The following is a 14,776-nucleotide window of genomic DNA, read 5'->3' as shown; positions in this document are numbered from 1 at the left end:
TTTACTTTTAATAACGATATATTTTGGACATTGTTGTTTATTTATAGTAGAGGTGGTTTGTTTTTGCGTTATTTTTGGGAAGTCAAAATTATTGTTTATGTTGTAGTTAAAATTTGATTTTTTCCGTTTTGGGGAAGGGTCCGGATCTAACAATTGGAAATAATTCCCTCCGGAGTAGGACGCCATTTTTTAGATATATTAAAATAATTTGTTGATTTATAAATTTTATCACAACGCCGAATATAAAAGTTTATTTTATTAAATAATAAATGAAAAGAGCAGACTGTAAAGAATTAGCCTTTATACGCGCGATGCGGTTATTAAAGAGCACGACTGTATACAACGATAACTTTGTATGCACTGAGAAGAAGAAATAAATTAAATTTATTCCGAATATATGAGAACTAAATTTATTTCATTTCCAAGCAACGTGATTAAATAAAAACCAAACAAAATTCCTTAAGATGGAATAATAATATGTTTTATTTTAATCTCTTTTTAAATATCTTTAATAATTAATGGAATAATAATGTTTTATTTTAATCTCTTTTTAAATATCTTTAATAAGAATATTTCTGCTGCACAGCTATGAAATAAATATACAACATGGTTTGCAAAAGACCCCAAAAGCATTGTGTGGCCATGCCGCTTTAATAAACAAAAAAAAAATTTATGAACAAGGCAGTTTATGTTGTTATTTTTATATTCCTATAATTCTTTAATTTTAGATAAAAACAGCATCTGAATTTCGGTGCGAATCGATATAGTTTTATCTGTACAACAATAAAACACATGCTCTTGCCCTACAATTACACAATCGGTCACATTTGATTTTAAGAAGATTATTTTCACAAAAATTGCAAAAAACAAAAATTCTTTTGTTAGGTTTTTGTTTTATTTTTACGTTTTTAATATACACACATACATACACAAGCATACACAAGAGCCAAAATAAAAGGACCTCTAAGGGTATGAAATTTATGTTTCTAGTTTCTGAAAAATGTTTGGAAAAATCGGTAAAACATATATGGACAAAGATATGTGGAAATAAGTTGACCCACCTCAGCGAACATCCGCTGTTAATAACATAATATGACCGAAACTAATGGAACTAAAAATACGAAATTTGGTCCGAATATTTTATAATAATAAAAATATAATGATATAAATGTGAGAAAATATGTTTATTTAAAAAAAATAATTTTTGGTCAAGTTGTAGAAAAATGTTATGTGTTCGTGGTGAATATGTATGAATTGACACAGTCGAATAAAACACACTTGTGTGTTAAAACAGTCCTCATGCATACATACAGTACGAGACACAAATGTGTAAATAAATTTGGAAATATCTATAATTTTAATTTTTATGCTCAACATTTACCAATCTGATAATATTTTTTATACAATATGAAGATCATGATTAGTGAAGTATAGCAATACAAAAAAATTAATTTCAAGTAATGACATTTAAATACCAGGATATCAAAAAGTTAAAAACTGAATTACACAATTTTGTCGCATTTTCTTTAAAGTTAAATAAACTTGTTATTATTATTTAGAAAAAGAACAATTTTAATCAATTTCATTAATGACAGTTAGTTAAAACATGTTACTAGTTAACAATTTACAATTCTTTAAGGAATATTGAATATGAAGAAGATTATCACCGAAGTTGCAAATTCTGTTACCGAGCAGCTGAAAAATGGTATCTCCCATCGAAAAATATCCACCAAATTCAATATTTCTTTTAATCTGTTGAGAACATAGCGAATATATGTGGTTTGGCTTTTCCAGCACCAATTTGTGGACGGAATTCAATTCTATTGTTAAAAGATGGTCTCACTGTATAACGTCTAGTTGCATCAGGAGAAGAAAATAGTCCTCGTGAGGTACAACCAAAACTATCTTCATGCTACCAAATTAAGATTTCAAAACGTGCATCTCTTAGAGAAATCAAAAGATGTGGTTTTTTTTATTATCTTTCAGTTAAACGAGGTTTTTTAACAATCTTTAAAAAACCTCGTTTAACTGAAAGACACAAGTCTCTTCGACTAACATTTGTAAATTTTTTTAAGAAATGGACCTTTGATGATTGGGAAAAAGTTATCTGTACAGATGAATCGAAAATTAACCATTTTAGAACTGATGGACCAAAATATGACTACCAAAAACGAAATGCGCCATTAAAAGACCGTGATTTTATGACGACTATGAAATATGGTGGTTGAATATTGCCAATTTGTGGTTGTTTTTCTGCGAAAGGTGTAGGAAAACTCCATAAAATTGGTAGTAATATGAATGCAGAAATGTATATAGACATCAAGACAACAGATGTGGATAGTCTGAATGATTGGCGTGGACAAATTGAAAACACTGTGATACTACAAGATAACGACAACAAACATAAGTCTAAAAAGACGCTTAATTTTTTAAAAACCGCCAAAATCACATTGCTAGATTGACTCCCACAATCTCAGAATTTAAATCCGATTGAGAATTTGGTGCGAATTCTAAAACGTCGCGTTTATAATTATCAAAATGCATTTAGAAACATAACTCAGCTCTAGGAGCGCTCCCATGATATCTAGGGATCTATAATGCAAGAAGAGTGTCGCAAACTGGTGGAGAGTATGCCCTCCAGAATTCAGGCTGCCATTGACGCGAAAGCAGGTTATTCGAAGTACTAAAAAAGTTACTTTAGTAATCTGCGCCAAAAGTGTGTAAATGGGTTGCAGTTATTTTTTTTGATTACTGGAGTATAATTAAGGAAATATTTTATTTATTTAGTCCTAAAATATCCTTAATAAATATTGTTTAAAAAAACACAAAACGTTTCTTTATAAACATTGCACTTTAAAAATGGTGTCACAAAGTGTAAATATATGACCATCATTTACACATTTTTGTCTTACACTGTATTTGTGGAAATATTTGAAAAAATAATTGACAATCACGTGGAATTTAGCAAACAATTTTTGTCTTAAATTCCTGGCCACCACTGTATATAGGCTGATAAATGAGAATTGAAAGATCTCATAAACAACAAGAGAATGAGAGCATTGTTACGCTCTTTGTTTGTGCTTCTTTCCCTTTTGTCTTCCCCTCCGCATCATGTATTTTTTTTTCAAAAATATTTTTGTTTTCATTCACATTCACATGCGCATTCTATATTCTATATATTCTTTGATATGACGTATATTTGCGATAAAATTCTAAAGAAAATAAAACAAAGCTGATAACAATTATTTCGTCCCTATAAAAAGTTCCACGTATCCAAAGTTGCAGCATCTTTTTATATATTTCAACTTTGTATGCGTGGGTTTTTTAAGTTTTTTCCCAAAAAAGTCCCCATATTTTTCCTTTTATAAAAAACAAATTTTCTTCGGGACTATATACATTTGTCTATGATCTGGAAAGAGAACTTAAGCGGACATTGTACCCCCCAGCCCTATCCAAACTTTGCCAATTTTGAAACAAACTTTTAGGTTTGAGTAAAAAATTATAAAAACGCAAAGCACCGATCCTCAAAAACTTTTCACATACATATGTATAACTCTATATCATTGGTAGGCAAAAAGAGGCATTTAATTTGTGCTCTTTTGGGTAAAAAATAAAATATCCACAACAACATCAAGAAACTGAATGAATTGTGTGTATTTTTACGCTCTATTACGCACTTTTGTTCACATTCGGGTTGATTGACGAAAATCATCGTAACCTGAACAATATGAACGCCTACCATGGCTCTATCAGCCCAATTATGAATAAAAAATTCCGCGGGAGTTTGTTCCCCAGGAGTTTTTTCTCATTGAAATTGAATAGGAAAAATGAGAAAAGGGAAAAAACTCCCGCGGAATTTTTATTCATAATTGGGCTGTATATGTTGTTTATATTACTATCATACTGTAAATAACGTCAAAGTGGGCTATTTTCTAAAAAAAAACTCCGTTTTTGGAACACATTTTTAGGAATTTCGGTGTTTGAAAACAAAGAATGGCAACATTAGTTATCCCATTGACTTAAGAACATTTAGAACTATATTACGTCCAAATTTTATTGTGATGTCTGTAACTGTTCAAATTTTACATTAATTCAAAATTTTTATTTTTCTTGATGGAAAATCACCATTTAAAATATTGTTAGTTTTTAAGGTAAATGACGTCCGAAAAAACACAAAATTAATTCATTTCACTAAAATGTCAATCTTCAAGTCATAAGCCACCTTATATTTACTCTTCAGAAGCTCCACAAAGCTTGCCAACTTTCAAAAATTTTAAAGTTTTTTCATATCTTGCATCAAGCCGGTCTTGCGTGATCAAGATTGGATAAAGTGGTGCGCCCGGATCATACCGATAATGATTTGCCCATTCTTCGTTATTCCTGCACAATAGAGAAGTATACACTCGGACATACATTTTTATTTTATTTATTTTATTCATTCAGTTACAGAATCCTAGCCAATAGGCCATAATCGGTTCCAATTAAACTACTCACAATTTTATTATACATAAAATAATAATAAAATTAAAAGATATCAATATATAATTTGAAAATTAACTAATAGTAATGAGATCAGCCAATAACCAATTAAATTAATAGATAATAATAAAGACATTTAAACTATAAAAAGCAAAACCTCACAAAATTGTAGCCAACAAAATTAAAGTGAGAATACATACTATATATTAAATGATAAATTCAAAAATACAATTAGGTTCAGTAAAATATGGTTGAGAGAAAAAAAAACAATAAACAGAATTTTTGACTACAAGTCTCAAATTATACCAAACAAAACTCATTGTATAATAAAAAATATTGAGTTCAAATAAAAAAAAAATTCAAGAAATACAACACTCAAAACAACCCAGGTCCATCAAGGAGAAAAAAAATACAACACCATTCTATACTCCTGTGTAAAAGCAAAAACACAAACAATCAAAATATATTGTGGTGACGTGAATTACATTAGTATCATATCTGCAAATATAAACTGCCAATTACTCTACACAAAAATATCAAAAGCTAATATGAATTAGATAAATTATCCAGCGAACAAATATCACGTTTAAATTAGATAAAATGAAAATGAGATATACCAAAACAATAGAACTGACAACTGCAGAACAGTTAGCCAGTATAGAAATTAGAAAGTTATGTAAATAAGATCAATAAAGATATCAGCATACCCAAAATATCAACAAGGCAATAGATCAACTCGATCCAATTATAAACAATAATAGAGCTGAAGGCAAAACAGATAATTTCAAGTGTACCAGCTCCAAGTATACAAACAATCCTCAAAACATAATCTAAAGACAGTAATACCATTATTATTACCAACATAAATAATAGCTTCTCACCCAAAACAGTAGAACTCCATAACATATTTACAGCATCCTCAAAGAAAAAGTCAAAAGCCACCAGCAAATAATAATTAAAATCCTAAGCTCATCAAAATATCAATACCATTATTCAGTAAATCAATAATACACAAGGTCAACCAAAAGTCCAACAAACAAAAAATTCTCACATATTTGGAGAAACAGCAGTAGTAGCAAAGATGATTTAGGCAGCATACAAAAAGCAACGACATCAAACTGAGTCAAAACAAAAAATAATTATGACTTCAATCCACGAAGAGTCAATGTGTCATACTAACATTAGAACTGGAATAAAACTATAAATAGGGAAAAGCAATCACTATCAAAAAACTAACTGTAATAGAGTATATCAATCATTTAGTACCACACATAAGTCATACATATTCATATCCCCAGAAAAACACTGCACATGTAAGCAGCAGCTATATCCAGGTTAACTACCCATACATTAGTTACTCCACATCAGTGCGTACTGGATCTACTTCTTATATACGCTATATTAAAATGATTTCAAAACACCATCAAACAAAATGCATCGGCCATAAACTTTAACAAACACAACACAGCAAATGTTTATCAGCAAAACAATATTACTCAATAAACAGAACACAATTATTATACTCCAAATCATGACAGCTAGATACAAATTATCCTTCATTAATCCAAAAAAAACAAACCAACACTACAGAGTTGTAGTAGTTACACACCCTCAAATCACATCAAGCAGCAATCAAAAGAAATTTGTAAATAAATATAAGTGTTTGGAACAAATCATGACACCAAATTGTCTTTTAAGAGTCACATTAACACTATAAAAACAAGTTAAATTTACAAACTAGAAACCATATACTCCAGTATAAATTAGTACCCATCAATAAATAATAATTATACATACTTAATTACACCAACACACAATCCTAAAAAATACACTGCAGTAAAATGAAGAATAGCAAGAAGAAAATAAGATCAGCATTTAACAAACAATTTTTGTTTTAGAGGCAAAAAATAGTAAAAAACTAAAATTTTTAAGCTACAAAGTGATTTTTGACAGCTATTTAGAGTGCCTAGATATGTTCAGATTGCATTGATATGTTCACAAGAGTTATTCAGATTTACCGTAGCTACAACTTTGCTAAATATTGCTAGTGAAAAATTAGGAGTCCCTGGAAGTTATTCTAAAAAAAAGTAAAAAAAAATAATTTTTCTTCCTATATTTTTTCAACAAAAGTGCACGTAAAAGCTATTTTTTGGAAAAAAAAAAAATTAACAAAATTTATTTGGCGGACTCATCTATATTATTGCCATATAAAGTTAAGCCGTATCACAAAGTCTGAATTAGCTGTTAACCAAAAACTGATGACACCTTTTTTATAGGCCCCAATGATTTTCAGAAAAATTGGGGGCCCATAAAAAAAAATCGTTCACCAAAATGGACAAACTGAGTATAGGGTTTTACTACCCTTTGGTAGTAGAGTCGAACCTATACTGTCATGATCTTGTGTTTTTCCAAAAGTCTTCATTTGTTGCATAGTGTTATGAGAGCTATCAACACCAACATATTATTAAAATGCAAGCTGTTTCAATGATCTTGATTTATGCCAAAAAAAAATGAGACCCGTGAGGACCAACTGTGAGAAGCCACGTACTGTGCGCCATTTGCCCTAGGAAGCTGAACAACTTTAAATCAACTCAAAAATACCTCAGCGCCGCCGAAAATGTTTGGTCGGCTTGTTTCTCTGATGATGATTCTATTGCAAATATTAGAGTTGTAAAATATAGGTTCTTTTAACTAAATACATTTTTTTGGGTACCAATACTATTAAAAACTTGATTTACCATTTACAAATTCTTACTACAGATAGAGTTTTCCTTTTTCACTGACAAATATTGAAGTTTAGTTCTTATTGGACTGAACATATCGACTAATTTCTTTTTGGTATTGAGTATCGGGAAATACAGTATTGAGTACTGAGTACCCAAATACTCAATGTTTTCACACCACTAGCACAAATGATTTATTTTAAAATCACATAAAAATGGGCACTTTGGTTAAATCAACAAATAATATAAACAATATTATAAATAGATCTAACATTTCACAACATAATAATTTTGATTTCGTTAATTTGTTTTAAATAATAAATTTAACACTATTTTACCCATGAATACACTTTATATGCATATCATTTAAGATGAAATTAAAAAAATGCATTTAGTACATGCAATATTTAAACAAATAGTTTGATGTACGATTTTGGCATTCAACTGTACATATATATAGATCCTATAGCACATAACATTAATTTTAAAATCACATAAAGATGAAAATTTTGGATAAATCAACAAATATAGACAATATGGATTATACAGTTCAAAATTAATAAACTCCATAATTGTCTATTTAATATCGATTAAAATTGCACATTAGTGTTTCTAATATAAAATTTACCGAAATAATTGGATGGTTACTAGTAAAAATATGTTTTTTATTTAGTTAGTGTAACTTTTAATATTTTATAAGAATTTCTATATTTATTTTGTTTATATGTTTGCTTATCAGGAATGTTTATAATGAACTATATGCCAATAAAAATGAATATGGCGATAGTCTGCGTTAATATTTTAATGGTAAAATTAAATTTGTCTGGCAGAATAGACTTTGCTAATGAGATAAACAAAATTCATATAAATATGGTAACTCTACTATTCGTCTCCCACGTCCACACGCGAAATTTGTGTCAAATTTTACTGCTTTCATAAAAATGTTAGGTGGAAACCATGGCGTAATGATTATAAGGTGTATGCGTTACGGAAACAAATACAACAATACAAAAACAAATAACTTTTATAGTGTAAAAAACAACTGACATAATGTATACAAACTACAGCAAAAAAAAATGTTTGACAAGATTAAAGTTGTAAACAAACTCGAGCAAAAAAATAATCAGCTGTTTGATTAATGTCACCTTGTATATCATTACACGATGGTAGAAACCAACACAAATTTATAGAAGCTGACGACAGAACTACATCATGTACAAAAACAACAGGTACTTTGTTTTTGTTCAAAGACAATTGAACTGTCAAAATTACCTTTTGTTGTTTTTGCTTTTGTTTGATTTTTTTTATTAGTTTAGATTCTAACTAATAAAAAAAATCAGCAATTCTTCTGAGGTCGCCTTCTATAAATTCGCCTTGGTGGGAAAAAATACAAAACGCAAAAACATGATTACTTTATTTTAGTAATAATTAATATTTTGCAATATTTTAAATGAAAAACTAGTAAATTTTACATTTTCATGTCATTGAACAACTTGTATTTAAAATAATTCACATGATGTTTTAAAATATCGATATTTGAATGTTGCTTTACTTGGGGGTTACACGATCAAGTTTTGCCTTTCAAGTTTTAATACACTCACAGTTTTTTACTAATACACTCACACTTTTAAAAATTGAAACGAACGCATTCAATTTCTCATTCAAGTTAGTGTTTCAATTTTCAATCAAGAAAATAGCTGATTACATTTTTTGGACAATGTGTACTAAAATAGTTTTCAAGTTGCGTGCAGCCTACGTCACAGCTTTCAATTTTTGTAAATTTTGACAACCAGTATATGTAAAAGACTATCAAGAATAAGGGTTAAGTAGAAAAAACTACCATATATGTGCACACGTTTTAAACGCTTCAAATATGCAGTAAAAAATTTAAAATATGCTCTTAAAATTTAAAAAATATGCTCTTAAAAAAACAAACTTTTACATAATTTTTAACAAAAAAATATACTTTTGTTTAAAAAAACCAACACAATTCATTTCTAAAAAGGTAAAGTAACATAAAATAAAATAAACAAAAATAACAAGAACTAAAACAAGTATAACAAAAAATAAATACAACATAAAAACAATAAAAACTTAAGTTATGAAAAGGCATCGAGAGGTATTTTTTGATGATATCTTTTTTATATATATAATTCTTCTGTACGTGTTTTAGTAACTGAACTCCTCCTTAACGGCTGGGCCGATTTCGATGAAATTTGTTGTGTGTGTTTGAATGTGTCCCTGGATGGTTTAGATTCACAATTTACCTATATAGGTACAATGGGCATGGCACCTCCCATACAAAGTAAAAATTTATTAATGCATATCTGGAGTAGTATTATAATGGGTGTCTTCAAACTTTGTGTGAGCTATGGCAGAACAACGTTTGCCGGGACAGCTAGCTTTATATAAATATAAAGTCACTTCTTCAATTAAGGTTATTATTGCAATAAATTACAAAATGTTGACTTAAATTTTCAAATAAAAATCGTTGTCTATTGGATCTGAAAACATGTTTATACATAGAAAATGTTCTTTCGACATCAACTGATGTTATAGGAGCAATTTCTTTAACACTTAATTTTAAAATCTGTGTTGGGGAAAGTCCTTTAAATTGTTTACAAATTCTTTCTATAATTTTTAATCCTTCATTTTTTCCTATTATTTGTTCAAACAATTTGTTCAAATATTAGTTTAAACAATTTGGTATTTTATCAACATTTTTAAATGTTTATTCCACTAAATTATACTGTTCGATCATTGTAAGACCAGCTGTTTGAAGTTTTTTTTATAAATGTTTCAATAAATCATTTCAATTAAGTCATTTTTTATTGTAGGTGTATTTAAAGCATCTTTAGCAATGTTAATAAACTGAGACTCCTCAGCATTTAAATCATTGATAACTTAACAAATTTTTTCAAAATTGTTGGCATAATAATTAACAGCAGAAAGCCATGTTCCCCAGCGAGTTACAACAGGCTCTGGTGGCAGTTGGTAAAAAGTAGTAAACAAAACGGCCGATATTTGTTTCGTACTAACTTTGACAGTAAACAGTCAAAATTTCACATATAAAAGCAAGAAGTTATTGTTTTAGTATTAAATTTATCAAATTACATTGATACATTGAACACAATATTCACAATGGAAGTTATAATTTTAATGCAAATATTGCTGTCTTTGTTTCTCATATTATATTTTATATATTGTGCTATTGTACATTCTCTTAATATTAAAGAACGGTTGAGTTTGAAGTAGAACTAAAATTTGATATTTAGATGGCACTATTATTAAAATAGTGCTTATTTTATATTAAAAAGAGCAATCTATTTTTCAATTTTGAATTTTAAACAAAGGAAGTAAAAACCGTAACACGACAGCGAAAAATAAGTAAGAAAAAATTTGTTTTTGATAAAGTCAAAATATGCTATTAAACAGTAAAATATGCTATAAAAACGCAAAAATATGACATAAATATGCTCTTAAAACAAATATATGCAAAAATATGCATTCACAAATCGATGCCAAAATTCTTAAATAGTTCTGAAACGTGTATATATCTTATCCATGTGCCCATTAGACTCACCAGAAAAAAACATGCATTTGCATATTTTGGTTTCCCTGGTTATTACCAATAAATAAAGAACCTATGAATTATACGTATCATTGGAAAGGTGGTTTTCATTTTCGACAACTTTGTGCATGCAATCCAAGTTTCTGTTCAATGTAATTTTTAAGTATTAAATATGTGTGTCCGGCCAAAGGCCGACAGTACGTGCAAGATGTTATTGACAGTAAAAACGAATTAAAACTGTGGTAAAGAAATTGATTTATTCAATAACACTTTATTTTTTAGTGATAAATTAATAATTTTTAATAATTGAGCAAAAAAATAAAATTATAATTTTTTGACAGTTTAACGTATAAGGCGAATTCAGAAATAAAAGTCAGCTGTTCTCGTGAGGTCACCTTATTAGATTCGCCTTGGATGTTGCTTTAAGTAGAAGAAACTACCATAAAATTGTTGTAGACAAAGGCAAGAAAAAAGTTATTACCAATAAATAATGAAACTATGAATTTTACGTGTCACTTTCACTTTCGATAACTTTGTACTGCTTAAATCCAAGTTTCTGTATATTTCAATGTAATTTTTAAGTATTAAAGATGTGCGTCCGGCCAAAGGCCGCCAATACACACAAGAAGACAAAAAAATTAAAGCTGTTCTAAAGGAATTGATTTCTTCAATATTACTTTAATTTTTATTTTGTAGTGATAAATGAATCATTTTATTATTATTGGTCAAAAACAAAAATTTAACAAACTTAAAAACAAAAATAATATAATTTAGTGACAACTAACAATTGTAAACAAATAAAAAATTTTGACAGTTTCACTATAAAGGCGAATTCAAAAATAAAAGTTAGATGTTCTGTCGATGTCACCTTCATACATTGGTCTTTGTCTCCACGTAATATAATATATAAAATTTCTGTATTAGCAAACGTCAAATTCAATTGCAGAGAGAACCATCTCACGTGTAGACATCAAATCAGTTTAGAGGCCTAATTAATTTGTACTTCCGTAACGAATCGGCTGCTTTGGTTTTTAGCAAGGCATATTTAACAAGGTGATATCAGTGGCGAATTGAAATAAATACAGGTGAATTCGCCTGTATTTATTTCAATTCGCCACTGCTGTCACCTTGTTAAATACGCCGTGCACCTTGGTTTTTAGCTTATGGGAAGTTGCAAGGCGAATTCATATAAGGTTACGAGTACACTGAATTCACCTACAACAATACAAAAACAACATACATTTTGTTTTTGCTTTTTACCCAATCTGTCAAAAAATACAAGTAAGGCGAATTCAATATAAATGTGGAATTTAATAACAAACTAGTGTAAGATTTATATCATTGGTAGGCAAAAAGAGGCATTTAATTTGTGTGCTCTTTTGGGTAAAAAATAAAATATTCACAACATCAAGAAACTGTATGAATTGTGTGTATTTTTACGCTCTATTACGCTCTTTTATTCACATTCGGGTCGTTTGACGAAAATCATCGTAACCTGAACAATATGAACGCCTACCATGGATTTATATTTATTGCTTAATTTCATGTGGAGGATGTTAAAATATTCGATGAAGAGAATATCATATACAGACAAAAATGCTAACAATATGAAAGCAGTGGTGCCAACATTTTTTGAAAGGGAAATATTTATTTTTTTTACAAAAAAATAAAATATTTTCAAAAAAAAACATTGAAATTTTATAAAATAAATATAAATATTTATTTTTTTTACAAAAAAATAAATTATTTTCAAAAAAACATTGAAATTTCATAAAATAAATATAAATTTCTTCTAATGTATGTAAAAAAATGTGTTTAAATTAAATCATTAACAAGTAATATATCGTCACCTAAAATGCAAAATAACGTAACATCACTTTTCATAAGTTTATAGGAGAAGCAAAAAACGATATTTTCAAATCTGAATTACAATGACTCTAGAAATATATTTTATGAAAAAAAAAACTAATTTTGTATAAGCTCACTTTAAGATATGTGGCTTACTTTTTTTTGAATTGTTATTTTCTGAAACAAAAAAACGTATCATCAATATAAATTTTTATGAAAAAATAATAATTTAAATAAAAATATTTTTTTTTTATCTATATATACAAAAAAAATAAAAGAGTAACGTTACTGACTCACTGACTGACTGATTCATCATCGCATAGCCGAAACAGCTGAAGCTAGAATCATGAAATTTTAACTGTGGGTTCCTCCCTCCCCAAAACGATCCGATAAGAAGGGATTTTTGGAAATTCGAACGTTTAGGGGGTAAAAACGGTTAAATTCGGTAACCTTATATCTTCAAAACTAATAAAGATACAAAAAAACTTAAAATTGCATGTTACTCCATTTAAAAAATAAGCTGACAGGTGTTTCGTACTTTTTCGAAATTCGAAACATTTAGGGGATAAAACGGGTAAAAACTGTATTTGGTACTGTATTTTGGTAAACATAGAAACAAATTTTAAATCGTATTCTTTAATTATCAAAAAATAAAAAAATATATGTTTGGTACTTTTTGGAAATTCGAACCCTTAAGGGATAAAAATTGTGTTTATTTTTGGTATTTGTTTTTTTATAATCTGACATAGACATACGAATATTTTATTATGATCTCCCACCACGATACAGAAATTTATTTGAATAAAATTTTACCAAAGCAATGGGGATAAAAAAGGTACCAAAAAGGGGATAAAATCGGGAAAATACATTTTATTTGATTGGTTCCTGGATTTATACAAAAATTAACTAAAAGGCTGTTATTTGGATCTCGAGTGCAAAGGTATATATTGGGCCAAATCTGGGTAAACAGTTTAGTACTTATATCTCGGCCATTTGTGGACCAATTTTCTCGATTTTAAATAGCAACCGAGCTGGAAGAATTCCGGAGATTTTTATGTATCAATCATGTTTGTAAGTTATTTAGGGGATTTGGAAAGTTGATTTCAACACACAGACGGACATGGCTATATCGACTCCGCTATATATAACGATCCAGAATATATATACTTTGTGGGGTCGCAAATGAAAAATGTAGAAATTACAAACGGAATGACAAACTTATATATACCCTTGCCACTCATGGTGAAGGGTATAAAAATTGATTATGAATAAGGCCTTTAGTATACTTACATTTTATACATTTTATAAATGTTTATATGAAATAATTTGTATAATAAGTAAATCTGACCATAACATTAAATAGTTTGTTTTTATACCCTTCAGCTTCGTGAGAAGGGTATATATAAGTTTGTCATTCCGTTTGTAATTTCTACATTTTTCATTTCCGACCCTATAAAGTATATATATTCTGGATCCTTATAGATAGCGGAGTCGATTAAGCCATGTCCGTCTGTCTGTCTGTCCGTCTGTCTGTTGAAATCAATTTTCTGAAGGCCCCAGATATCTCCGGGATCCAAATCTTCAACAATTCTGTCAGACATACTTTCGAGAATTTTGCTATTTAAAATCAGTAAAATCCGTCCATAAATAACGGAGATATGAGCAAAAATCCGAGACAACCTCTGAAAATTTCATCAAAAAATAAAATGTATTGCATGCTTTGACAAAAAAGCAACAAAACGTATGTTTTTGGATGTGCAGCTTTGCGTATTTTGTTTTTCTTGTGTTTTGTTTCTTTTGACGTTGTTGTTGTTTTTTATACAACTAAACGTTTGTTTGGTTGTGTGTTGGTTTTTTTTGACAAAAAAGCAACAAAACGTATGTTTTTGGATGTGCATGCTTTGCGTATTTTGTTTTTTTGTGTTTTGTTTCTTTTGGCGTTGTTGTTGTTTTTTATACAACTAAACGTTTGTTTGGTTGTGTGTTGGTTTTTTTGACAAAACAGCAACAAATCGTATGTTTGGATGTGCATGCTTGGCGTATTTTGTTTTTCTTTTGTGTTTTGTTTCTTTTGGCGTTGTTGTTTTTTAAACAATTAAACGTATGTTTGGATGTGTGTTGGTTTCATTGGCTTGCGTATTTTGTTTTTGTTTTT

General features: G+C 28.9%; 1 protein-coding gene across 2 annotated transcripts in view; it reads right to left on the bottom strand.

The window, feature by feature from the left end:
- Utx (Utx histone demethylase) overlaps positions 1-14,776 on the bottom strand; it is a 530,199-nt gene that overhangs the window by 490,728 nt on the left and 24,695 nt on the right. The window contains exon 1 of one of the 2 annotated variants that reach the window (XM_065501029.1): positions 7,831-7,958. The exons of the other annotated variant lie outside the window; for it this stretch is intronic. The gene's annotated coding sequence lies outside the window, so the exon portion shown is untranslated. Of the gene's footprint in view, positions 1-7,830; positions 7,959-14,776 lie in introns of those variants that run through there. 2 annotated transcript variants of the gene reach the window in all.

The sequence above is a fragment of the Calliphora vicina genome, chromosome 2, assembly GCF_958450345.1.
Source record: "Calliphora vicina chromosome 2, idCalVici1.1, whole genome shotgun sequence".
Classification (NCBI taxonomy): domain Eukaryota; kingdom Metazoa; phylum Arthropoda; class Insecta; order Diptera; family Calliphoridae; genus Calliphora; species Calliphora vicina.
Note: the sequence above shows the minus strand (reverse complement) of the source record. Positions and strands in the feature narration are given on the sequence as shown.